Source organism: Bidens hawaiensis, unplaced genomic scaffold (assembly GCF_021521415.1).
Source record: "Bidens hawaiensis isolate Kalapana, Puna unplaced genomic scaffold, B.hawaiensis_p1.1 tig00014899_1, whole genome shotgun sequence".
Taxonomy (NCBI): Eukaryota; Viridiplantae; Streptophyta; class Magnoliopsida; order Asterales; family Asteraceae; genus Bidens; species Bidens hawaiensis.
Window position 1 is genome coordinate 1 of NW_027492318.1, and position 25,300 is coordinate 25,300.

General features: G+C 46.4%; 1 pseudogene; it reads right to left on the reverse strand.

The window, feature by feature from the left end:
* Positions 1 to 5,062: 5,062 nt before the first annotated feature.
* Positions 5,063 to 18,528, reverse strand: LOC143547975 (beta-fructofuranosidase, soluble isoenzyme I-like; annotated as a pseudogene).
* Between the last annotated feature and the right edge of the window lie 6,772 nt (positions 18,529 to 25,300).

The following is a 25,300-nucleotide window of genomic DNA, read 5'->3' on the forward strand; positions in this document are numbered from 1 at the left end:
GCTTTTTCGCCTGCTCTAGATACAGAGGCATGGTGTTCTCCTTGGCATCATAAAGGCCATTGACCTGTGCTGCTACCAAGTATGAATCAACATGGGCCTCTAGCTTTTTAACTCCGAATTTGTGCGCGATGCGCAGGCCAGCCAGCAGGGCTTCATACTCAGCTTCATTGTTGGTGCTCTTGAAGTCCAACCTGATGGCGTAAGTATATTCCTGATTCTCTGGATCCACCAGCTTGAGGCCTGCGCCGGATCCTTCGTTGTTTGAAGCTCCGTCGGTGAATAATCTCCACACATTTTCTTCATCATTGGCTCGCGGAGGGTCTACCTCGCGCTGAGCCTCTTCAATTTTTCCTTCGGGGACCTCGGCAATGAAATCAGCCAAGACTTGTCCCTTTATTGCTGGACGGGGCTTATAGGCGATCGTGTGCTCACCTAATTCCAGCGCCCACTTTGTCAGCCTTCCCGAGAGCGCGGGGCGCCGCAAAACTTGCTGGATGTTGTAACCAGTCAGAACTTCAATGGGATGACCATTGAAATATCTATGAAGCTTGCGCGACGCGTGTGTTAGTGACAAAACTAACTTTTCCATGATGGAGTAGCGCGTCTCAGGATCTGTCAGCACCCGACTCACATAGTATATCGGCGTTTGGATTCCCTTGCGATCCACCAATAATACTGCGCCGATGGCGCGCTCTCCTGCTGATAGGTATAATGTCAAAGTTTCACCAGGAAGTGGAGCTGTGAGCGCGGGCAGATTCATCAAACATTCTTTTATCTCACTGAAAGCTTGCTCGGCCTCAGGAGTCCATTTGAATTGGCTTTTCTTTAAGCAATTCCTCAATGTGTTGACAAATGGGGTAGATTTGCTTGCATGGTTCGCTAGGAACCTGTTGATTGAAACCAATCTACCATTCAGCTTCTGGACTTCTTTCATGGTGGATGGCGAGGGCATGTCAAGGATGGCCTCCACCTTTTCTGGGTTCACCTTAAAACCATCCTTGGTGACCATTACACCTAGAAATTTTCCCTCCTGTACGCCGAAAGTGCATTTGCTCGGATTGAGCTTCATGTTAACTTCCTTTAGGCGCCCAAGGGTTTCTTCGATGTCTTTGAGCATTTGTTTTTCCTCCCTGCTTTTGATCACCAAATCATCCACATAGACTTCTAGGTTTCTTCCAATTTGCTCGCTGAAAACGGCATCCATAAGTCTTTGGTAGGTGGCGCCCGCATTCTTCAAGCCAAAGGGCATTTTTGTGTAGCAAAAAACACCCTTGTCGGTTCTAAATGCGGTCTTGTCCTCGTCTTGTGGTGCCATTTGAATCTGGTGATAGCCCTTGTAGGCATCCAGGAAACATTTGAGTTTGAATGGCGCCACGGAGTCCACCTTTGCGTCGATGTTTGGGAGGGGGTAACAATCTTTTGGGCATGCTTTGTTGAGGTCTTTGAAGTCAATGCACATCCTCCACGACCCGTTACTTTTCTTTACCATCACAGGATTGGCTACCCATGTCTGGTATCGTATCGGGCGGATGATGTTTGCGCGCAATAGATCCTCAACTTGCTCATTCATGGCCCTCGCCTTCTCATCCCCCATGACTCTCTTCTTTTGAGCAATTGGCTCTACAGATTTGAACGTGTTGAGGGAATGTTGCGCCAGGTCTCGCGGAACCCCAGTCATATCAGAGTGTTGCCACGCGAAGACCGACATATATTCTGTGAGCAACCTTTTCATTCTCAACCTCGTGTCGTCTGATATCGTAGCGCCAATTGTGATTTTTTGCTCCGGGAATTTCGGGTTGAGAATCCATTCCTCTGGCGCGTTGTCTGCCATTGGAAGTTTCATTCTCCCTTCCCGCGGAGTACTTGTCACTGCACACAAATGATCTCGGTATACAAAAGTTACACCTGTTGGTGTTGGGAACCCCAATGCGCCGTGCGCTGGCGACGGTATGGCGTTGAATTGGGCAATCGTTTCCCTACCCAAGATCATATTGTGGCAAGAAGTGGTGGGCAAGACCAAGAAGTTAACAACTTCGGCTCTCTTATGTTTCTCATCCCCCATGGTTAGTTCAAATTGTATTTGACCTAGGGGATGAATGATTTCATTCGAAACACCAGAGATTGGTGCATTCACAATTTCAAGCCTTGCTTGGTCTGCCGGATCCAGTTTCCTGAAACATTGCTCATACATGATGTCTGATTCGCTGCCAGTGTCCACCAGGACTTTCGACACTTCATAATGAGCAATGTGTATAGTGATGACCAGAGGACTGCTGATTGAAGGGCCTCCCCTGATTCTTGGGAAGATTACTTGCTGCTCGCGCCAATCTCCTTGTATTTGCGCGCTTCTCTTTCTTGATCTTTGCCCTTGCGTTCCTCCCTCGGCTACACAAATTCTTTTGTACTTTTTGCTGGCTGAGGCTCCTGATTGTTCATTTTCTGGTCTTGAGTTTTTCACCAGGTGAGCCAGCTTGCCTGATTTCACATCTTTTTCAATTGCATCCTTCAAGTGGTGGCATGCATCAGTGTTGTGTCCTGTGGACTTGTGAAACTCACAGTACTTGCCACTGTCTGATGGTCCCTTGTAGTGTAGTGGCTTGGGGCTTTTGAATTGGACATTCTCAGTGCTTAACACATGTGAAGGCGTTTTAGTGAGGGGAGTCCATATTCTTGGCAGAGGTCTGTTAGGATCTCTGCCGCCTTCCCTCTTGTCACCCTCCCCGCGATTACGAACGTCTTTTTGGGGCTGGGTGAGCTTGGTTGCGCCTGCTTTTCTGCGGAAGAAAAGCTGGTTGGTTGCAACCTGGACCATACAGAGTTCTGTTTGCCCCTTCTTTCATTGCTGCGCGGTGTCTCAGCTTGATGCGCTCTCTCTCTTGCCCTATCTTGGGCAATTTGTTTTTCATTTCTCGCGAAGACTCGCGATGCTTCCATTAGTTTGGCCCAAGTGGTTGGCATGCCATCTCTGCTTACGAGAGCTCGGCGGAGTTGATCACTGCGCGCGCCTTGTATAAAGGCCACGCGCAAGAGTTGCTCCGTGATACCTCCGATTGCCAGAGACTCCTGATTGAAACGAGTTATGTAGTCTTCAATCGTTTCATCATTCTTGCGCACGCAGTGCATGATGTCATCAGGATCGCGCGTGTGTCTGCGCTGCTGTACGAAGTGGGCTTGGAACTTTTCCAATAGTTCCTCGAACCCATCGATCTGCCCAGTCGGCAAGCTCTCGAACCAGACACGCGCCGCGCCCGTGAGGCAGCGAGCAAACATGTGACACCATGTTGGCATCGTCCAGCTTTCTAGGTTTCCAGTGTTGTAAAACCCTTGTAAGAAATCGTCTGGATCTGTTGTGCCGTCATATTTGCCCAAACCACTTGGCATCTTGGTTTTGTGCTGAATGGGGGCCTTCGCGATGCGCTCAGTGAACTTTGAATGTTTCACCAAGATGGCTGGTCTGTACGTTGTGGTTACATCCACTTGCCCTCTCACTGGTGGGCTGTATGGTGTGTGCAGATCCAGATCGGCTCTGGATCCAAGCGCCATGTTCACGTGCGCGCGGAGCTGTGAGCCTCCTGCATGAGTATCTCGCGTCTTCCTCATGCTGTGCACTTCTTCATCACTAAACTCAGCGTTTGCAGTGTGAACCGAATGACCATCTTCCGGCGCGCGCGCCCTTTTTGTTCCATGAACGTTTTGCTTGTCAAACGCTAGCCTTTGTGTTAAGTCGGCTGCCTTTTTGTGTTTGACCATCTCGTTGTACTTGTCCATTAGACGTCTTTGCTCGTTTATGAGCCATTCCTTGGGATCATTGGTTTCATCTTCTGGACCCATTGGTCCTTTTTGTTTCGCGCCGGCAAGATTTTGTAACGTGAGATCGTCTTGAGGAGTTTCAGTCTGGCCATGAGGAGTTGTGATGAAGGGACGGTTACTAGTGGTGCGCGTAGAATCACGCGGCACCCTCAGAAACTGTCGTCCCTCATTAACATCCTCACGTTCAATATCCTCCTGAACTTGATCAACGTTACGAACGCCAGAAACCATGGTGAAAATTTGTTTTTTGTTTAGAGATCTGATGAGATCTTGTTGCCGTTGTAACAGTGGATGGCGCCAATGAAGAAGCGTGGATCGACTCACTGGTAGACGATCTACTTTCCTCGGGTGTGATTACGCTATTTCACTGATGGTTCTCTTGGATCTGGACTCTTCCACCTACAAAATGAACAGCACCGTAAACTTACCCCTCAGAAAGGGACAGAGGGGTCCTCTTTGGGGTAACCCTCCGGTGTGAGAATAAGTATTTGTAGGAGAAGATAATGATATGAGAGTAAGGAAATGGAATGTATTGCTTAATAGCTGAATACTCTGTAATTCTGTGTTATTGGATATAATTGGATGTGGTATTTATAGTGCTAGGGTTTCCAATGATTGGGCTCAGACCCAATTAGGGTTTTGTTGGCCTCTTCCAGTTGCTTTGCGCCACGTGTCCTTTGGGACACCTGGTGCTTTTTCATTGGTTATAATCACGTGGTAGCACATGGGTTTTGCTGAGTTGTCCACCTTTCATTGGCAGCTGTCAACATCAGCATATTCTTATTCCTTAAAAAGATACCTTCTGGAAGGTTGTCTGACGTGCACAATCAAGGTTGCCCTAATCCTGATTTGGATAAGGACGAGGTTGATTATGTGCATGTGTGATATGCGCCAATCCTGAGGATGCGCGAGGTCTTCTCTTTATTCTCACGCGCAGATGTTTCATGCGCAGATGTGATATGCACGAGCATGTGATATGCGCCACGCGCTGATGCGCCACGCGCATATGTGATACGCGCGAGAATATGTGATGCGTGAGCATATGTGATGCGTGAGCATATGTGATGCCTGAGCATCTGTGGTGCCTGGGCATATGATGCCTGAGCATATGTGATATGCGTGAGCATATGTGATATGCGCCATGCGCATAGGTTTTGGCTTTGTGCCTTCATAATGTCTTGATTTCAAGCCTCTTGTCCATATCTTGTGGGTTGACCCGCCTCGCTCGGTGTTGAGGCGGGTACATACCTCTTCAGGCACCACCACTTGTGGTGCAATTGTAACCCACATCTGCTTCTACTGATGTCTTTACTACTTCTTTATCGATTTCAAATGTCGCTAATATATCTAGCTGTGCACATCAAATCATTTTTAAGGATAGCATTAATAAATAATAATCTACTCGCGTGCAAATAATATATACTTTACTATTTTAAAGCGGGCATCACCTGCGTAGCTAAGCCTACGTCAAGTGGCACAAGAGATCCCGGTTCAAGAACCACTTTCTTGAATACGGTACTTTTGAACCTTAACTTCTCTACCTCTTTAATCAGCCATTGAAGAACATTCGTCCCCGTCTTTTTGTCAAACACTACTTCTCTCGGTATGGTCTGCGTAACATAAATTACACAAGTATAATACTATACACTATATGCGCTACAATTTCCCAAATTGAATAAAGAGAGTATCTTTATTTTTTTTTAATTTAATTTTGTTTAATAAAATCATGACTCACGTCCTACAAATACATTATTTGATTTTACCTGAACAGAGGCCCATCCCTTCAAGATGTCAGTAGCTTCACTATCCGTTTCTCCAATCCAACCCCAAAGAAGTCGTCTTTGCGTACTTTGGTCATAAAATGTTTTAGATGCATAATACTTTCCATAATCAACTCGTAACCCGACACCCACATCTTAATCCGGATCATCGGGTGTCCATTTGTTACTAATCGAGTCATACGTTCCTAGTGCATAATAATCATGTTTATCGTTATCCAAGCTCGATTTCAACACATGCTTAATACCAGGTCCATTAACCGATGTGTCCAACCCATTTGACTCGATTGTTGACACTGGATAAAAGTCGACACATTCCCACATACCAGTACCCGGAACAGCATGCATCACCTCATCTAATAACTCACAGCTCGTGAAATTTGTTGTTTCGTAAACTAGTGTTATACCGGTTTTATTAACCTTTGACCCTAATGCAACACGCCATTTTCCATTTGGTCCGAGCCATGCTGTCGTTGGATCCTAAAATCCTTAGTGCCAATACCGGGTGGAGGAGTCAAAACCGGGTTATCTGGATACTTGATCCAGTCCAAAAGAAGGGGGTCAGATAAGTTGGCAGGGTACGCTAAGTTTTGGACTTGTACTTCTTCGTTAGTGTCCCCGGTGTAAAGCATAATGATCCTCCCGTCAGGGAGGATTGTAGCGGATCCTGTCCAAACGCCATTAATATCGTACCATTGATCTCGGACCATAGCAAAAGGGAGATGAAACCAGTTAATCAGGTCCTTTGAAACGGCATGTCCCCATGTGATGTTACCCCAAATAGCAGAATCAGGATTGTATTGGTAGAACAAATGGTACCAACCCATGTGATATAATGGACCTGAGTTACATTAGCTACCAATACATCAACTGTCACGATAAATAATTAAATACTATCAAAATAAAAATTTTTATTGCTATTTTGTAACAAACCTATAATTACTAGTTACTAGAATAGTTAATTGCTGTTTGTGTTACTACTTTACAAATATTATATTTAACCACGACGAATTTAAGAAAATCCTAAACGTCATAAAAGAATTATCGTACAAGGCGTTAAATGTCTGTCAAATCAACACATGAAAATTAAATTTTAGAATATTAATAAGCGTGTAAAAACATTCACAGTGAATTCTCTATCATCATCTCTCTTTATCTACGAATTTTGTTCATAATCTAGAATTTTCTGCATGTGATTTCTAATTATTATCTTTATTTATTTATTTATTTGATTTTAAATGTATTTATTAAATTCAAAACAATTACAATAAACAATGAGAATGGGTTATCGTATACGGTGGTTAACTTTTTACAAGTCGTAAACAAACAGCTCATTCACATAAACGGTAAACCCAATAATTTCGTATGACACGTGTTATAATATGTTAGGCTAGTTAATGTACAACACGTAGCCACATCATTCATGATGCTTGTACAGTTGTACACAATTTATCCACGTCACTTCCAAATCCATTGGTGGGTCTCCATTTGATATTGCACCTTTATATTTATGTGTAAAATCAACTTTAAGCAAGTAATCACATGTAAAGATATACATTGATTCATAGTATAATACGTTCAATCTTCATATTTAAAAGTTTTTGGTGTTGCTAAGCATACACTTATCTCACAAATTAAGGGTGGGCCCCATCATTTTCCCTCAAAAAAAACGTATATTAAATATCGTTTGACAAAATATTGGATGACGACTTTAACTGAATAGCTTTTTTCCTAAACTAGAACCCCAAAAGTGCGCATAGACTTGTATATCTCCCCAAATAATTGAACAAATGTTGCAAATTTGCAACTATCTAGTTGATATGCAATTTAACATAAAATTTGTTGTTTTACTAGACATGTAAATATGCAATCATTTAAAAATAAAAAGAAGAAGAATATGTAGATTTACTATATGCTAATAAAGATGCACGAAATGCAAGCTGGTACGTTTTTCAACCTCTAACAAACGTGTTATATAATAAAATATAAACACAACAGTATATTCTATGACATTTGGACATAACAATATATGTTTTGGACTTTTCTTTCTTAAGGCTAAGAAGTAAGAAGGGTACGTTAGGGTCTTTACAAGCCACCCATTTTTCATCGATTTATAACCTAAAACGACATTTATCTACTCTTGCATTCCTATTAAATAAAATACCTTTTATTAATACCTTCTTGAAGAGGTAGGTCCCAGCAGAGCCCAGTTGGACCCGCAAGACTCACCTTGAAGAGGGACGTCTGCGCAGAAACCAACTGGATCCGCAGGACCAACCATGCTCAGAGACGTGACGTCCTTACGCGCAGTACGCAAGCTGTTCCCGCAGGAAATGCCTCCCAATGGTGAAGGACTCCGCCTGTCCCCGCAGCCTCGGATACAAGCCATCAGGGAAGGCCACCCGCGCAGCAAGGCTACACGCACAAGGCACTTAGCTCTCAATCACTCAGTGTCACCTGAAGGAATGAGCAAAGCCGGGAACAATCCCGCACAAGGGCGGGAGGGGGAATACTCCCGCCCAAATAAGCCAGTCCGTACGATACGGGAAGATCTTCTGTACTGTACCTGACGAGGTATGGGAAAAAGATCTGACTAAAGATACGACAGCTTATTGACCACAGTATGGCGAGCAGCATGCTCCTGTACTGTGTCACTATTAGCCGCTGCCTACTCACCAACTACTGTCATACCACGTGCGTAGCCGGCAGTTGGTGGGAAAGGAATAGTACACAGCAGGCCTGGTCACTATCAGCCGCTGCCTACCCACCAACTACCAGCAGGGCACGTGTGTAGGCCACTGTTGGTGGAACAGGAACACTGTCGCAGCCGGCCACACCTCCTTGTAAACCTACCTTCGGCTATAAATACCACAAATGGTATGACCATCTTATCTTAACATATCATATTATCATCATATTATACCTGATATCTGCTCTAGCAATCTCTTAATATACATTTATATTTAAAGAGCAATCTAGTCTGATTCTCACGCCGGAGGGTGGTCACAAGGAGGAACCCCCCCTTCTCAGTGACAAGCTCACGGTGTCTGTTTTGCAGGTTATCAGAAGAACCATCTTCTCTGGGTCTAACCCCTCGTGGGAAACATCTATCTAACCCCCAGGTTATCCATAATCTGCCCGGGGTCCGGTTAGTGTTTCTTCATTGGCGCCATCCGTGCATAAAGCTAGAACTACATTTTTCTCCAGTTTTTTCAAACATCTAGAAAGATGGTTAAAGAAACTCCGGTAACCACAACCCCAGCTACTGGGGGGAATACCGGCTACACAGTCTTTACAAACACTACCCCGGTTACCCAAGCCGGGGCAAGTGAAGTAAATATTACGAACACTACCCCAGTTACCCAAGCTGGGGCAAGTGCGGTAAATAATCGCTCACTGGGACTCACCGATACCCAGTTTGAGAAACGAACAAGACTCCCCCGCCAAACTCTCGATGAAGTTAAGGCATGGGCGGAGGCACGACAAAAGGAATTCCAAGCTGAGTTGGACGAACGCTTGCGTTCCGTCCAACAGGCCGACGAATTCGAATACTTGGACGATGACTCGGAGGAATCCGACTCCGACGCGAACCCTCGCCATAGGGCGAAAGGGAAGCGTAAGGAAACGGACTCCCAACCGAGAAGGCATTTTGGAGAAGCCTTCAAACCAAAAAACACAGGTGGAAGTCCACGTGACTTCTCCAAAACATTCAGACCAAACGTTGCAAATGCGGGAACGTCCAAATTTGCAAGGGACATTGCGGAAGCAATCGCCCCAAAAAGTGCCAAACAAATGTCCAGCATAGGCACATATGATGGTATATCTGATCCAGACGATCATTTGAACAGGTTCATAGCGGGGGTAACCGTCAGTAGTTGGACGGAACCTACGTGGTGTTACATGTTCCAAATGACACTAGTGGGGGCTGCTAGAGCGTGGTTCAATCGTCTACCGGTCAACCACATCTACGACTGGGCGGACTTCCAACAGAAGTTTAGCCAACACTTCAGCCAGCAAAGAAAGTATACCGAGGAGCAATGGACAATCCTCAAATGCATTCGGGAGAAAGATGAATCTTTGCTAGACTTCATCACTCGCTTCAACTCGAAGAAGCTAAGTCTGGGCAACATTAGCGAAGATCTTGTTCGCGCTGCTTTTATTCAGGGCGCGAACGACCCAGCTCATCCGCACCTTAACGGGTAAAGATGGCATGCCATCCACATGGGATGCCATCATGACAGCAGCTAAACGCTTTGCGGACACGGAGAAGCAATTGGGTAGAGATCTCCCACAGAGCACAAACCTCTACACCCAGAAAACAAGGGAAGACAACGTCCTTACCGCCCGATTAAACAAAAAGCGAAAGCTAGGCATTTGGCAGTCAAGGGTAAACTTTGACACCTCATCCGGCTTGCAACATTGGTTAGGCGGAAGGGATAACGTACGGTCGAACCAGAACTCCAGATGGACGCCGCTCACCAAAAGCGTCACCGAGATATTCGCCACTGAGGAGCTCCCATGGCCAAAGCCTCCAATAATCCGACATCGTCACAATGCTGATCGGAGCAAATACTGTGACTTTCACAGGACAAAAGGCCACAACACCGAAGAATGCATAGACGTAAAAGACATGGTCGAAGCATTTGTCAGAGATGGGACGCTCGCGCACCTCGTGGCGCAATGAACGCTGAGCAGGCTGATGCGTGTAGAACCCCAGCTGGGGAAAACACGAATAAAATTCCAGCTTCAATATGGAGACTACATGCTGCGTAAAGAACGAGACCCCGAACCAGGTGCGTATCGGCTCGATGGCACTCCCATCCCAACAATATGGAAGGGAGCTCATTTACACAGCTTGCATGTAAATCAATTCCAAATTTGTAAAGAAAAGGCCAAGAGCCACTTCTAATGGAAATGATTCTCCTTAAAACATCGATGCTGATGATTTTACATTTATACTTTATGAACTATCAACACGGATATGCCGGTTTTCACCGCATAATTACGTGGAAAGTCGTTGCATGGGGAAGGCGGCAAAACCCGCATAAACCCAAAAAACGGGAAACCTTCACGCAGGTCAGTTGACGGGGAAAGGTTCAGTTATCCCACTAAATGAAAATGCCGGTCTATCCGCATGAATCATGAGAGGAAACTGAACACTAACCTATCAACAACCGCGCGTCGAACGGTTAATTTATTAAACACTAGTATGCCGGTTTTCACCGCATAATTACGTGGAAAGTCGTTGCATGGGGAAGGCGGCAAAACCCGCATAAACCCAAAAAACGGCAAACCTTCACGCAGGTCAGTTAAAGGGGAAAAGTTCAGTAATCCCAATAAATGAAAGTGCCGGTCTATCCGCATGAATCATGATAAGATGAAACTGAACAGTAACCTATTAACAACCGCGCGTCGAACGGTTAACTTATCCTAAAGGATGAGGAAAAGCTACACGCACGTCAGATATAGGTAAAGTTTAGCCATCCAAGTGCAAGTGACGGTCCTACCCGCACAATCACGAATGAGGAAGCGAAACTTCACACCTATTATCTGCCACGTTCAAAGGTTAACTTATCCTAAAGGATGAGAAAAACCTACACGCAGGTCAGATATAGGTAAAGTTTAGCCATCCTACTAAGTGCAAGTGACGGTCCTACCCGCACAATCACGAAAGAGGAAGCAAAACTTCACACCTATTATCTGCCACGTTCAAAGGTTAACTTATCCTAAACACTTAGAAATTTCATAAAAATATGAGGAAAACCTACACGCAGGTCAGATATAGGTAAAGTTTAGCCATCCTACTAAGTGCAAGTGACGGTCCTACCCGCACAATCACGAAAGAGGAAGCAAAACTTCAACCTATTATCTACCACGTTCAAAGGTTAACTTATTCTACACTTGGAAAATTGCTAATTTAAACTAAAGTATGCAAGTCATATAACGTTTATAAAGCAAGGAATCCAAAGAAGATAGCGGTCTTACCCGCACAAAGATTTATATTTCACAATGACTCATTACAAGAATGGCCGGGTAACTACCCGCCTAAAAGAAAATAAATCTATACAAGCTAAATCTATCCTAGCAGTGGGAAGGGATCTTCAGGATCAGGCTTCAGGGCCACTTCCACTTGGACCAGCACCGTCAGTAGAGCGAGGCAGTTCAAGGAAAGCCTTAAGGATAGCTAGCCCATCATCAGCAGCAGCAACTTCATTCACCTTCTCCACCACCGGATGCGGGAAGGCGGCGTACTGATTCACTGCTTGGTCGTAAACAACTTCAGTATCAACATTGTACAAAGGGAAGTTGGAAGGCGAGATGCCTTTCTCAACGAACCCTAGACCAAGCAGGAAGCCGGCCTTTTCCCCATCCTCATGAGAAGCGTTGAGGGCTGCGCTCATAGCATCATCATAAGAGGTCTCAGCAAAGACCCGATGCACAACCTATAAAGAAAAAAAAATACAAGTATCAAAACCTTTTCGTATCTACAAAGAAAAGCGTAAAGAAATAAAAAGCATACATGAGACAACGCTTCTCGAAGAAGCCATTCCTTGGCAACCAGAGCTTCTTGGAGGGCAGCTTGAGCTTCGTTACGGGCGCGTTCGGCTTCACTCTTGTTAAGGTTGGCAAGCAACACTTCTTTAGCCGCAGCCTCTTCGACGCCCTTTAGCTTCCGCTCAGTATGGTCAAGCACCCCCCTCTGGTCCAAGATCTCCTGGAGCTTTTTGGCGTCTTCCATCGCCAAGGCATCATGAGCCTGCTGGAGAGCCTCTAATTTGGCTTTAAGCTCTTCATTCTCCACGCGTAGAGGCTCAGCAACAGCTTCAGCCTTGGTGGCCCTCTCGGTTGCGTTCCTCGCAGTCTCCTTAGCCAGCCGAAGCTGTTCATTAACAGCTTGGGCAGCCTTGGAACGGGCCTCGAGTCGAGCCTGAACTTCAACCTCGAGGGCCTTGAAGGCCTTCTCCTTCTCCGCAGCCACTGCGGTAAGTCTTTGGTTCTCCTCCCGGACAGCCCGCGCCTGAGCTACTTCTTTAAGGTGAGCTGCTTTTAACTTATCGTTTTCACGACAAAGCAGCTCGACGCGCGGCTGCATCCGGGCCAGGAGAACCCGAAGCTCATTGGTTAGCCTACCCTCCTGGTAGCTAGCCATGGCTTCCCCCAACGCACCACTAGGAGCAGCGTGACGAGCCCATTCCACGCACTCCACAGGGGTGCGAAGGGTTGTTCCTCGGCGAATGTTCCATCGTGGAACATACACTTCATTGGAATCCGACACTGCAAAAAACATAAAGCAGTTAGGAAAAGATGATAAAAAAAAAGAGGGCCAAAAGAACCCTACGCACCTGTAGGGTCAATAACAGGCCGATAGCCGCCGAACCCATCACCTGAACCCAAGGGAAATCCATCCAAGAGGTCAGGCAGATGGGAAGGTGGCAGAGATTTGCGAGAAGCCCCATGCGTACCTGATGGATCGGCCGTCGTTGCCGATGGCGGGGGCATGGTAGCAGCCGCCGCGGTCGCCGCCGCGGAATCCGCAGCAATAGTAACCGCCGGCTCGGTGAAGGATGCTGTAAAAATAGCACTCACAGCCGGCGGTGACGTCATCACAGCTGGAACAGTCGGCTCAAAGGAGGGAGCAACTGAACCAGCGGATGCAGGCGCAGGCGCAGCCGCCTGGGTCGTCGCCTCAGGTAGGCTGACCGGTCCTACCGTCATTGGCGGGGAGGTACCACTCTGCGCTCCACCCTGGAATGCGTCAACATCCACGCCTGCGTAAAGAAGATAAGTGTTAACGATATTAAACTATGAAGCTAAAGACAAAGGAAATTTGTACTTACGGGTTTTCTTGAGCCTGAAAGTACGGACGGGCGGGGATGAACCCGATGGAGCCGGCCTCTTCACGCCGGTCACCGTTGTCATCCTGGGCTCTTCGGTGACAGTTGTCACAGCCTCCGGAATGGTGATCTTATCACCACCAAGATTCCCCGCCACCTCTTCGCTCTCGGTATCCGAATCAGACCGAGGCGCCGGGTCGGCAGTGGAGGCCACCTTCTCCTTCCCCTTCCCGCCGGCAGCCTTCTTCTTCCGCACCAACGGAGGACCATCTGCGGATTCCTCATCAGAACATACGATTAGAGGAATTCCAGCAGAGGTTTCAACATTGAGGGGTCGAGGGTTGAAGAGCGCCTTACCTGGCCGCCTGGCGCTCAGGATCTCGTGGCCTAGCGGGTAGACCTCCACGAACCGATCCGCAGTTTGTTCTAGGATGGGCAACTCGTTCTCGTCTAGAGCGCGAGTACCCATCCGAGCGGGACCGTCAGCCTCCCGCGGGTTCAGGAGCGACTGCAGGTCGTTCCCCTCTGAAATAAACAGGAAAAAAGTTAGAAGAAATTCAGAATTAACAAAAAGAAACAAAGCATACCGTAAGGAACAGAGTTCGAACCGTATTCGAGGACGATTGGGATCTTTTGCGCATCGGCAGCCTTCCACACCCGGCTCATCCCCAGCATCACCATCCCGGACTCCGCAAACCGGTAAACTAGAGATTGGACCCGAGATATCTTCGAGAACCATTCCGCCTCCTGGTAGTTGGAGGCGTGAAGGCTTGGGAGAGCTTGCCCATTCTTAAACTTCATGGCAAGGGAGATGGCGCGAGTGGAGATGAAGAAGAACTCCCGCTTCCACGCGCGAAGACTGCGCTCGGTCGCGCAAATCTTCAAACCCTTGATTCGGGTTGTCAGGGTATACCACCCCTGGATGCACCTCCAAGTATAGAAGGTCATCAGGCGGTCAACATAGGGCTCAATGCCCAAAAGCCGGCACACCCACTCAAAGTGGCGAATCTTGGCGATCGCCATGGGGTGCAACTCGGTCAAATGAACACCGTGCCTCTCAAGGACACGGTAAACAACTTTGTCAATGGGAACCTAAGATTCCCATAAACAAAGAATGCAGCATAAACCCCGATCTTGCCTCTGGGGGCATCGTACACCGTCTGATGGGGTTCAGGAAACTCAGGCTCGGGAGACTCGAGCATGAACTTCCTGACGACGTACCGATACAGATCGCCAGGTAGAGCACACTGGCACTCGCCAGCAGTACTCTTGTCATCAGCTGTAGATTCGAGATCACGAGACATCTTGTAAAAGAATAAGAAAACGATTTCGGGAGAATGCTTGCCTGAAAGAGTGAGTACTCGCCGGAAATCGCTTAGAAGATGAAGAGAAGAGTGAAAGTGTGGGTTACAAAGAACCCTCTCCCCCTTTATATACTAATCGCAATTAATGCGATGAAATTAATGCGGAAGAGAGAGAAAACGAAGGTGCAATGAAACTATGACACGTGGCAAAAAGCAAACTGGCAACAGCTGTTGACAGGACGCATACCATTAATTTCGCGGCCACGCGCCCGAAAAATCGGGCCCACGCGCCTGAAAAAGCGTCTGGAATGACCATGTACTGTCACGTCACCATAACTTCCTGCACGTCCTGACACAGTCAGAAGAAACCGTCGCACGACGTTTCAGAGGTTTGGACTGTTCTTATCCTTTCACCAACTCTTCGAATTTCAAAATTCAAAATTCAAAAATATTAAAAAGCGGGAAAATACCCCTTACCTTGGCAAACAAGTAACCGTAAGACGGATGCGGGTACAGTGTTAAGGCAAAACCCTTCACATACCTAGCACCCGCAGGGAATTGAAGCCAAGAAAACCTTGGCAAACAAGTAACCGTAAGACGGATGCGGGTACAGTGTTAAGGCAAAACCCTTCACATACCTAGCACCCGCAGGGAATTGAAGCCAAAAAAACCTTGGCAAACAAGTAACCGTAAGACGGATGCGGGTACAGTGTTAATGCAAAACCCTTCACATACCTAGCACCCGCAGGGAATTGAAGCCAAGTAAACCTTGGCAAACAAGTAACCGTAAGACGGATGCGGGTACAGTGTTAAAGCAAAACCCTTCACATACCTAGCACCCGCAGGGAATTGAAGCCAAGAAAACCTTGGCAAACAAGTAACCGTAAGACGGATGCGGGTACAGTGTTAAGGCAAAACCCTTCACATACCTAGCACCCGCAGGGAATTGAAGCCAAGTAAACCTTGGCAAACAAGTAACCGTAAGACGGATGCGGGTACAGTGTAAAGGCAAAACCCTTCACATACCCAGCACCCGCAGGGAATTGACGCCAGGAATACCTTGGAAGTAAAGTAACCGTAAGACGAGCGCAGGTACAGTGTTAAGGCAAAACCCTTCACATACCTAGCGCTCCGCTGGGAATTGAAACCAAGAAGGATCTTCTGGGCAATGCTTGCGGAAACGGAAATAACATCCCCGCATAGCGGGAACGTCGAGAACTACGTTGTTTGAAGCTTCAGGATGGAATTGGTGGTTTTAACATAATTGATCACTATGTTCAAAACTACCAAAACCTCATGGAGAATCCACACAAGTGGGACTCAACGCTCCTGACTTGCGAGGAGGTTACAGACCTACCCGCATCATACCCAAAGACCAACAGGAAACTCGGGAATTTCTGCAAGTGACAAAGACTTCCGCGGGAAGAATCCCCATGGAAAACCATAAAAAAAACCCTTTTCAAAAACCCTTTGCTTAAGTCCAAAAGTTCACCTCACTTTATTTAACACTCATGAGAAGAACATTGGACTGGGGGGACTTGAAGAGGTAGGTCCCAGCAGAGCCCAGTTGGACCCGCAAGACTCACCTTGAAGAGGGACGTCTGCGCAGAAACCAACTGGATCCGCAGGACCAACCATGCTCAGAGACGTGACGTCCTTACGCGCAGTACGCAAGCTGTTCCCGTAGGAAATGCCTCCCAATGGTGAAGGACTCCGCCTGTCCCCGCAGCCTCGGATACAAGCCATCAGGGAAGGCCACCCGCGCAGCAAGGCTACACGCACAAGGCACTTAGCTCTCAATCACTCAGTGTCACCTGAAGGAATGAGCAAAGCCGGGAACAATCCCGCACAAGGGCGGGAGGGGGAATACTCCCGCCCAAATAAGCCAGTCCGTACGATACGGGAAGATCTTCTGTACTGTACCTGACGAGGTATGGGAAAAAGATCTGACTAAAGATACGACAGCTTATTGACCACAGTATGGCGAGCAGCATGCTCCTGTACTGTGTCACTATTAGCCGCTGCCTACTCACCAACTACTGCCATACCACGTGCGTAGCCGGCAGTTGGTGGGAAAGGAATAGTACACAGCAGGCCTGGTCACTATCAGCCGCTGCCTACCCACCAACTACCAGCAGGGCACGTGCGTAGGCCACTGTTGGTGGAACAGGAACACTGTTGCAGCCGGCCACACCTCCTTGGAAACCTACCTTCGGCTATAAATACCACAAATGGTATGACCATCTTATCTTAACATATCATATTATCATCATATTATACCTGATATCTACTCTAGCAATCTCTTAATATACATTTATATTTAAAGAGCAATCTAGTCTGATTCTCACGCCGGAGGGTGGTCACAAGGAGGAACCCCCCCCCCCCCCCTTCTCAGTGACAAGCTCACGGTGTCTGTTTTGCAGGTTATCAGAAGAACCATCTTCTCTGGGTCTAACCCCTCGTGGGAAACATCTATCTAACCCCCAGGTTATCCATAATCTGCCCGGGGTCCGGTTAGTGTTTCTTCATCTTACTTTTCCACAAATATTGGCAGACAAAAGAGTTGACCACATAATTTTTAAGATATCTAGTGCTAATTCAATGTCTTAATTAATTAATCGTTTTTTCCAAGTATAACTGTCACAAAAAATAATGATTAAACAATGAGAATAAGAGTGAGGAGGAGCATACCGTTGGGATCTATATAAGAAATTCATGTATCGATCAGCAAAAGTCAACGAAATCAGCAAAAGTCAACGGCGAACAAAAGGAAAAAAACCATATTAGTGAAGAACAATGAAAATATAAATGGAATTTTAATTAAGGGGCCAACTACACACAGAATCTAACATTTAATCCCACACCATTATAAACGGTCGTTCGAATAAAGGTCAATCAAATGTTCGTTTTGACCAAAAATATTCAAACTTTGATCGTCTGAATATTATTCAAACACCGTTTTGACTGACAATTTTCAAAGTTTGACTTTTTTAATCAAAACAGTCGTCTGAGTGTTTTACGGACGGTTATTTTCTTAACAACGTTTTTTCCTAAGTCAACTTGTGACGGAATTTCAATCGTCCCCGGTTATCAGGCGCTTCAGTCAGACTCAAAAACCTGTAGGTGGAAACCCCAACAACCGGGTATGCCTGCGGACGTAGGCGCCTAGGCTCAAAGGCTTGAACAAGCACTCTCTCATAGGAGAAGCAACTAGCCAGAATGCCTGTGGACGACCGTTTTATAGTGTGAACTTAGATGGGACGACATTATAACTTATAACATGACCCTTTAATTAATTATATTAAACTTTGATATTAATTACCATTCATCCAATTTTTTGGAGGTTGAAAATGAAAGCCAGTTCTTTGCCAAGAAAGCATAGCATTGGTCCAAGGGTATGTCTCCTCACCGGAGAATGACATAATATTATTACTCTTCTCGGACACCCCTTGTGACACCCCTCTAGACATGGGCTTCGCCTGCGTTGACTTTTCATTACCGGAGTTGTCAATATATGGACCATGTGGTTGACCTTGTTGGTTTAACATGAGAGCTATGAAAGATGAAAATAATAGCATGGAAAGAAAGATTGTGGATAGGAGGATGATCGGTTGGCGGCGGCGTGACGGTGGATGGTGGTGGTGGTGGTGGGAGTCCGGCAAAGGGGAGTATGTTGCATGTTGAAGATTAATATTGTTAACATTCATTATGGTGGTGGTGTTGATGGAGAGTATGGTTTGGAGTATTTAAACAACAATATGGACAGTTCTAGTATATGTTGGATGGAAATATGGCTTGGGCCATGGGTAGCCCATTGGCACGGTTGGTGGGTGCTACTTATTTTTTTTTTTTTATCAAATACTTTCATAGGGTTGTATTTATGGGTGGTGGTGTTGTACTTTTATGGTGTTTTATCTAGGGTGTGAATGAGAGGAGTTGTTCGCAAGTTACTTGATATCGGATAGATGAAAATTACAAAACGAGTTGAACATTGTGCTCGAACTTGAGCCTCAGAGAAAGCCCGTTTAGTTATAGAGCCAGAGCTCGAGCCTTGTATGAGAAGATTGTTTAGGTTTGTCGAGATTAGTGTATTTTTAAGTTTTAACTCTTTTGGACTTCTATGTATTTGTGTCACAATGCAATGCCGAGATAGAGCCGAGTTTAGGCTCGTTAGGGTTTTTCCCAAAATATATAAAAATCATTTTATACAAGCGAGTCGAGTTTGATTCAAGCTCGAGCTTGAAAATCGACTTACAAGCCAAGCTTGAGCTTTAGAAAAAGAACTTGAAACGAGCCAAGCTCAAGCTCTCGTAATCCGTAGGACTATTCTTTGTTCACCCATGATTAATACACCCCTGATACTACTTTGAAATCTCTAATGAATAATAAGCATACTTAGTCAAATTCACTTAAGAATTAGGACTTTTCTTTGTTCAAGTTGTTAAGCAAGTTTAACCTCTCCATTGTATGTCTTTTAAATGTTTATAATTTGGTTGTTCGAGTTTGAATTAGGAATTTAAGAGTGAATTACACGTTTTTTAAGTTAAGTCACGATATCGCATTTAATTTCAACCTTTTATTAATTACATATATGGTTTCGACGGGTTACTCATTCCTACGCCTTTGTTTACTTGAATGGACGAGTGCTTATTTTGAACAGGTAATTATCTCATATGAGCCCATTTTAGACGTTACGATTTTGAAAATTTTTCTTGTGTTCCTTCTTCTTCCTTCGTTTGACTGTTTACCTAATTAATTTAACCGTTTAAAAAACTCGAGTTGTTCCTCAAGCTCAACAATTGTAACTATTGTGGAAGAGAAGTCGTGGTTCGAACATCATGAACATTATAAACCGTGCTTGCTCTAGTGGTTCCTCAAAATCTTCCTCTATGAAACATTCGGTGAACTATTCGTGAACCGTTCGGCGGGAAGTTCGCTTATTTAATAAACGAACGAACATGAACAAAAAATTTGTATTGGTTTAATTAAGCGAACGAGTATAAACACATGTTCCGTTAGTTCATTATGTTCATGAACGTTCGTTTATGTTTGTTTATGTATTAATAGAAAATAATTAAATATTACCTGGATAGGTCATGTGCTTAACGGTTTTATATTTGTTAAGTTGTGTTCATTTAAGTGTTTTTATTTAAGTTCGTTTATATTTGTGTTCATTTACATTTGTTCATACATGTTCGTTCCATTTTTAAATAAACGAACATGAACATAAATATTTGTTCGATTAAGTGTCCATATTCTTTTAAAGTTAAATGAATGACCACGAACTTGCCCTTGTTCATCTTCATTCGATTCGTTTACAGACTTTCATTATTCATATTGATGAATACATCGGTCTCAATCTCTAGACTCTAGCGATTTTATTTGTGTTCGTTTGTGTTCATGAACCGTTCGTGAATACAATAATTTCCTTAATGAACGAACACGAACATAAAATCTCGTTCGGTAAGTGTTTGAGAATCGTTCGTAAACACATTATTTTCTTAACAAACGAACATGAACAAGCTTGAAGAGGTAGGTCCCAGCAGAGGTGGTTAGGACCCGCAAGACTCCCTTAAAAGGAGACGTCTGCGCAGTTGAACACGCAAGACTCCTTAAACGGACGTCTGCGCAATTGAACCCGCAGACTTCACCATAGGGACGTCTGCGCCGCGACCTACCAAACCCGCAGGACCCACCACGCTCAGAGTTGTGACGACCTCACATGCAGTACGCAAGCTGGTCCCGCAGGAAATGCCTCCCTATGGTTTCCAAGTATTCGCCTGTTCCCGCAGGTGTGGATACCCGCCATTAGGGACTGGCCACCCGCGCAGCATGGCTACACGCATAAGGCTCAAACTCGTAATAATTCAGTAGTCACCTGAAGAAGGAATGAGCAAAGTCGGGAACATTCCCGCATAAAGGCGGGAGGGGGAAAACTCCCGCCTAAATGAGCCAGTCCGTATAATAATGGAGGATCTTTAGTGTGATACCTGACGAGGTATGGACAAAAGATCTGACCAAGGATACGACAGCTCACTGACAGCAGCATGGCAGACAACACGCCACAGCACTGTGACCAATAGCCGCCGCCTACTCACCAACTCCTGCCATACCACGTGCCTAGCCTGTAGTTGGTGGAAAAGGAAAAGTGAACAGCACGCCTGGTCACTGTCAGCCGCTGCCTATCCACCAATTACCAGCAGAGCACGTGTGTAGGCCACAGTTGGCAGAGTACTAGGCCGGCTAAACCTCCTCGGAAACCCACCTTCGGCTATAAAAGACATCAAATGGTATTATCATTTCATCATCTTATATCATCTAATATCTTGTATAATTTACCTGATAACTGCTCTAGTATTCTTAATATACTTTTATATTCAAAGAGTAATATAGACTGATTCTCACGCCGGAGGGTGGTCACAAGGAGGAACCCCCCCTTTCTTAGTGACGAGCTCACGGTGTCTGTTTTGCAGGTTATCGGAAGAACCATCTTGCCGGAATTAACCCCTCGTGGGAAACGTCTATCTAACCCTCAGGTTACTCGTAATCTGTCGGGGTTCGACTGGTGTTTCTTCATTGGCGCCATCCGTGCATAAAGCTAGAACTTTATTTTTCTCCAGTTTTTTCAAAATTTCTGAAAAGATGGTTAAGGACACTCCGGTCCCAAAACCGAGTAACCAAGAGACTCCGGTTATCACGACCCCAGCTATAAGGGGGAATACCGAGTACACAAACTTTACGAACACTACCCCAGCTACCCAAGCCGGGGCAAGTGAAGTAAATAATCAGACACTGGGATTCACCGATACCCAGTTAGAAAATCAACAGACGAAGCTCCCCTGCCAAACACTCGATGAGGTTAAAGCGTGGGCCGAAGCACGTCAAAGAGAGTTCCAAGCTGAGTTGGATGAACGTTTACGTTCACTCCAACAAGTGGAAGAATTCGAATACGACGATGATTCGGAGGAATCCGAGAAAGACGCGAACCCTCGCCATAGGGCGAAAGGGAAGCGTAAAGAAACGGATTCCCAACCGAGAAGGCGTTTTGGAGAAGCATTCAGTCCAATAAACGTGGGCAACAGCCCACGGGACTTCTCCAAAACATTCACGCCAACCGCGGCAAGGGCGGGAAGGTCCAAATTCGCAAGGGACATTGCGGAAGCAATCGCCCCAAGAAGTGCCAAACAAATGTCTAACATAGGCACGTACGATGGTATTTCTGACCATGACGATCACTTGAACAGATTCATCGCGGGGGCGACCGTCAGTAACTGGACGGAACCCACGTGGTGTTATATGTTCCAAATGACGCTGGTCGGGGCAGCTAGAGTGTGGTTCGACCGTCTGCCGGTCCACCACATCTACGATTGGGCAGACTTCCAACAGAAGTTCAGCCAACACTTTAGTCAGCAAAGAAAGTACACTGAGGAGCATTGGACAATCCTCAAGTGTGTCCGAGAGGAGGAAGAATCTTTGCCTGACTTCATCACTCGCTTCAACTCAAAGAAGCTAAGCCTGGGCAACGTTAGCGAAGATCTCGTTCGCGCCGCTTTCATCCAGGGCGCAAACGATCCGGAGCTCATCCGCACCCTAACGGGCAAAGATGGCATGCCATCCACATGGGATGCCATCATGACCGCAGCTAAACGCTTTGCGGAAACTGAGAGGCAACTGGGCAGAGATCTTCCGCAGAGCACGAACATCTACACCCAGAAGACGAGGGAAAACAACGTCCTTACGGCCCGATTGAACAAAAAACGGAAGCTGGGCATTTGGCAGTCAAGGGTAAACTTTGACACCCCGTCTGGCTTCCAACATCGGTTGGGCGGAAGAGATAACGTGAAACCGGAGAAGAACTCCAGGTGGACGCCACTCACAAAGAGCGTGTCCGAGATATTCGCCACGGAGGAGCTCCCGTGGCCGAAGGCTCCGTACATCCGACATCGCCACAATGCTGACCGGAGAAAGTATTGTGATTTTCACAAAACCAAAGGTCACAACACTGAAGAATGCTTAGACGTAAAGGACTTGGTCGAAGCATTTGTCAAGGATGGGACACTCGCGCACCTTGTGGCGAAGTGAGCGTCGAGCAGGCTGATGCGTGAACCCCAGCTGGGGAAACGCATGAATAAAATCGCAGCTTCAACGGAGACTACATACTGCGTAAACAACGAGATCCCGAACAAGATACATGTCGGCTCGATGGTGCTCCCATCCAAGCCACGTCTAATGGGAGCTCAATTACACAGTTTGTATGTAGATCAATTCCAAATTTGTAAAGAAAAGGCCTAGAGCCACTTCTAATGGAAACGATTCTCCTTTAAATTGAAGCTGATGATTTTACATTTATATTTTATGAACTTTGCACATGGAGATGCCGGTATCCGCCGCATCAAGTGAAGAATCGTTGCGCAGGGAAGGCGGCAAAACACGCACAAACCCAAAAGCATCAAACCTTCACGCAGGTCAGTTAAAGGGGAAAGGTTCAGCCATCCCACTATGTGAAAGTGCCGGTATATCCGCATGAATCCTGGTAGAGGAAGCTGAACACTAACCTATTAACAACCACGCGTTGAACGGTCGATTCGAACACTAATGCCGGTAGTCATCGCATCAAGTCAAGAGTCGTTGCGCAGGGAAGGCGGCAAAACCCGCATAAACCCAAAATACGACAGGACCTTCACGCAGGTTAGTTAAAGGGGAAAGGTTCAGCCATCCCACTATGTGAAAGTGCCGGTATATCCGCATGAATCCTGGTAGAGGAAGCTGAACACTAACCTATTAACAACCACGCGTTGAACGGTCGATTCGAACACTAATGCCGGTATTCACCGCATCAAGTGAAGAATCGTTGCGTGGGGAAGGCGGCCAAACCCGCATAAACCCAGAAAATGACAAGACCTTCACGCAGGACAGTTAAAGGGAAAGAGTTCAGCCATCCCACTATGTGAAAGTGCCGGTATACCCGCATGAATCCTGGTAGCGGAAGCTGAACACTAACTCATTAACAACCGCGCGTCGAACGGTTAAAAGTCATTCTGAAAGGATAAGGAAAAACCTATGCACAGGTCAGACATAGGTAAAGTTTAGCCATCCTACCAAGTGCAAGTGCCGGTGCTATCCGCACACTCACAAAGGGGAAGCAAAACTTCAACCTACTGTCAACCACATTCAAGGTTAACTTATTCTAAACACTTGGGAAATCGCTAATTTAAACTAAGTATGCAAGTCATATAAGGTTTATAAAGCAATGAACCCAAAGGAAGTAACAGTCTTATCCGCAAAAAGATTTGTATTTCACAAAAGATATATTACAAGAATGGCCGGGTAACTACCCGCCTACAAAACAAAATCTATAGTCTATCCTAGCAGCGGGAAGGGATCTTCAGAATCAAGCTTCAGGACCACTTCCACTTGGACCCGCCCCATCAGTAGAGCGTGGCGGTTCAAGGAAAGCCTTGAGGATAGCAAGTCCATCATCAGCAGCAGCGACTTCCTTCACCTTCTCCACCACCGGATGCGGGAAGGCGGCATATTGGTTCACCGCTTGGTCATATGCAGCTTCGGTGTCCACAACGAACAAAGGGAAGTTGGAAGGCGGGACGCCTTTCTCAACGAACCCTAGACCAAGCAGGAAGCCGGCCTTTTCCCCATCCTCATGAGAAGCGTTGAGGGCTGCGCTCATGGCGTCATCGTAAGTAGTCTCTGAGAAGACCCGATGCACAACCTACAAAGAAAATACAAGTGTCAAACACCTTTTCTATGTACAAGGGAAAGCGTGAAGACATAAAGCTAAACATACCTGAGACAACGCTTCTCGAAGAAGCCATTCCTTGGCAACCAGAGCTTCTTTAAGGGCGGCTTGAGCTTGGGTGCAGGCGCGTTCGGCTTCGCTTTTGTTAAGGTTGGCAAGTAGCACTTCCTTTGCGGCAGCCTCTTCGACGCCCTTAAGCTTCCGCTCGGTATGGTCAAGCACGCCCCTCTGGTCCAGGATCTCTTGGAGCTTCTTGGCATCTTCCATCGCCAAGGCATCATGAGCACGTTGGAGAGCCTCTAATTTGGCCTTGAGCTCCTCGTTCTCCACGCGTAAAGGCTCAGCAACGGCTTCAACCTTGGTGGCCCTCTCGGTTGCGTTCCTCGCAGTCTCCTTAGCCAGCCGAAGCTGTTCATTAACAGCTTGGGCAGCCTTGGAGCGGGCCTCGAGTCGCGCTTGAACCTCAACCTCGAGGGCCTTGAAGGCCTTCTCCTTCTCCGCAGCAGCTGCGGCCAACTGTTGGTTCTCCTCCCGAAGAGCCCACGCTTGAGATACTTCCTTGGCGCGAGCTGCTTTCAACTTGTCGTTTTCACGACAAAGCAGCTCGACGCGCAGCTGCATCCGGGCCTGGAGAACCCGAAGCTCATTGGTTAGCCTACCCTCCTGGTAGCTAGCCATGGCTTCCCCCAACGCACCATGGGGAGCAGCGTGGCGAGCCCATTCCACGCACTCCGCAGGGGTACGAAGGGTTGTTCCTAGGCGGATGTTCCATCGCGGAACATACACTTCATTGGAATCCGGCACTGCAAAAGAAACAAA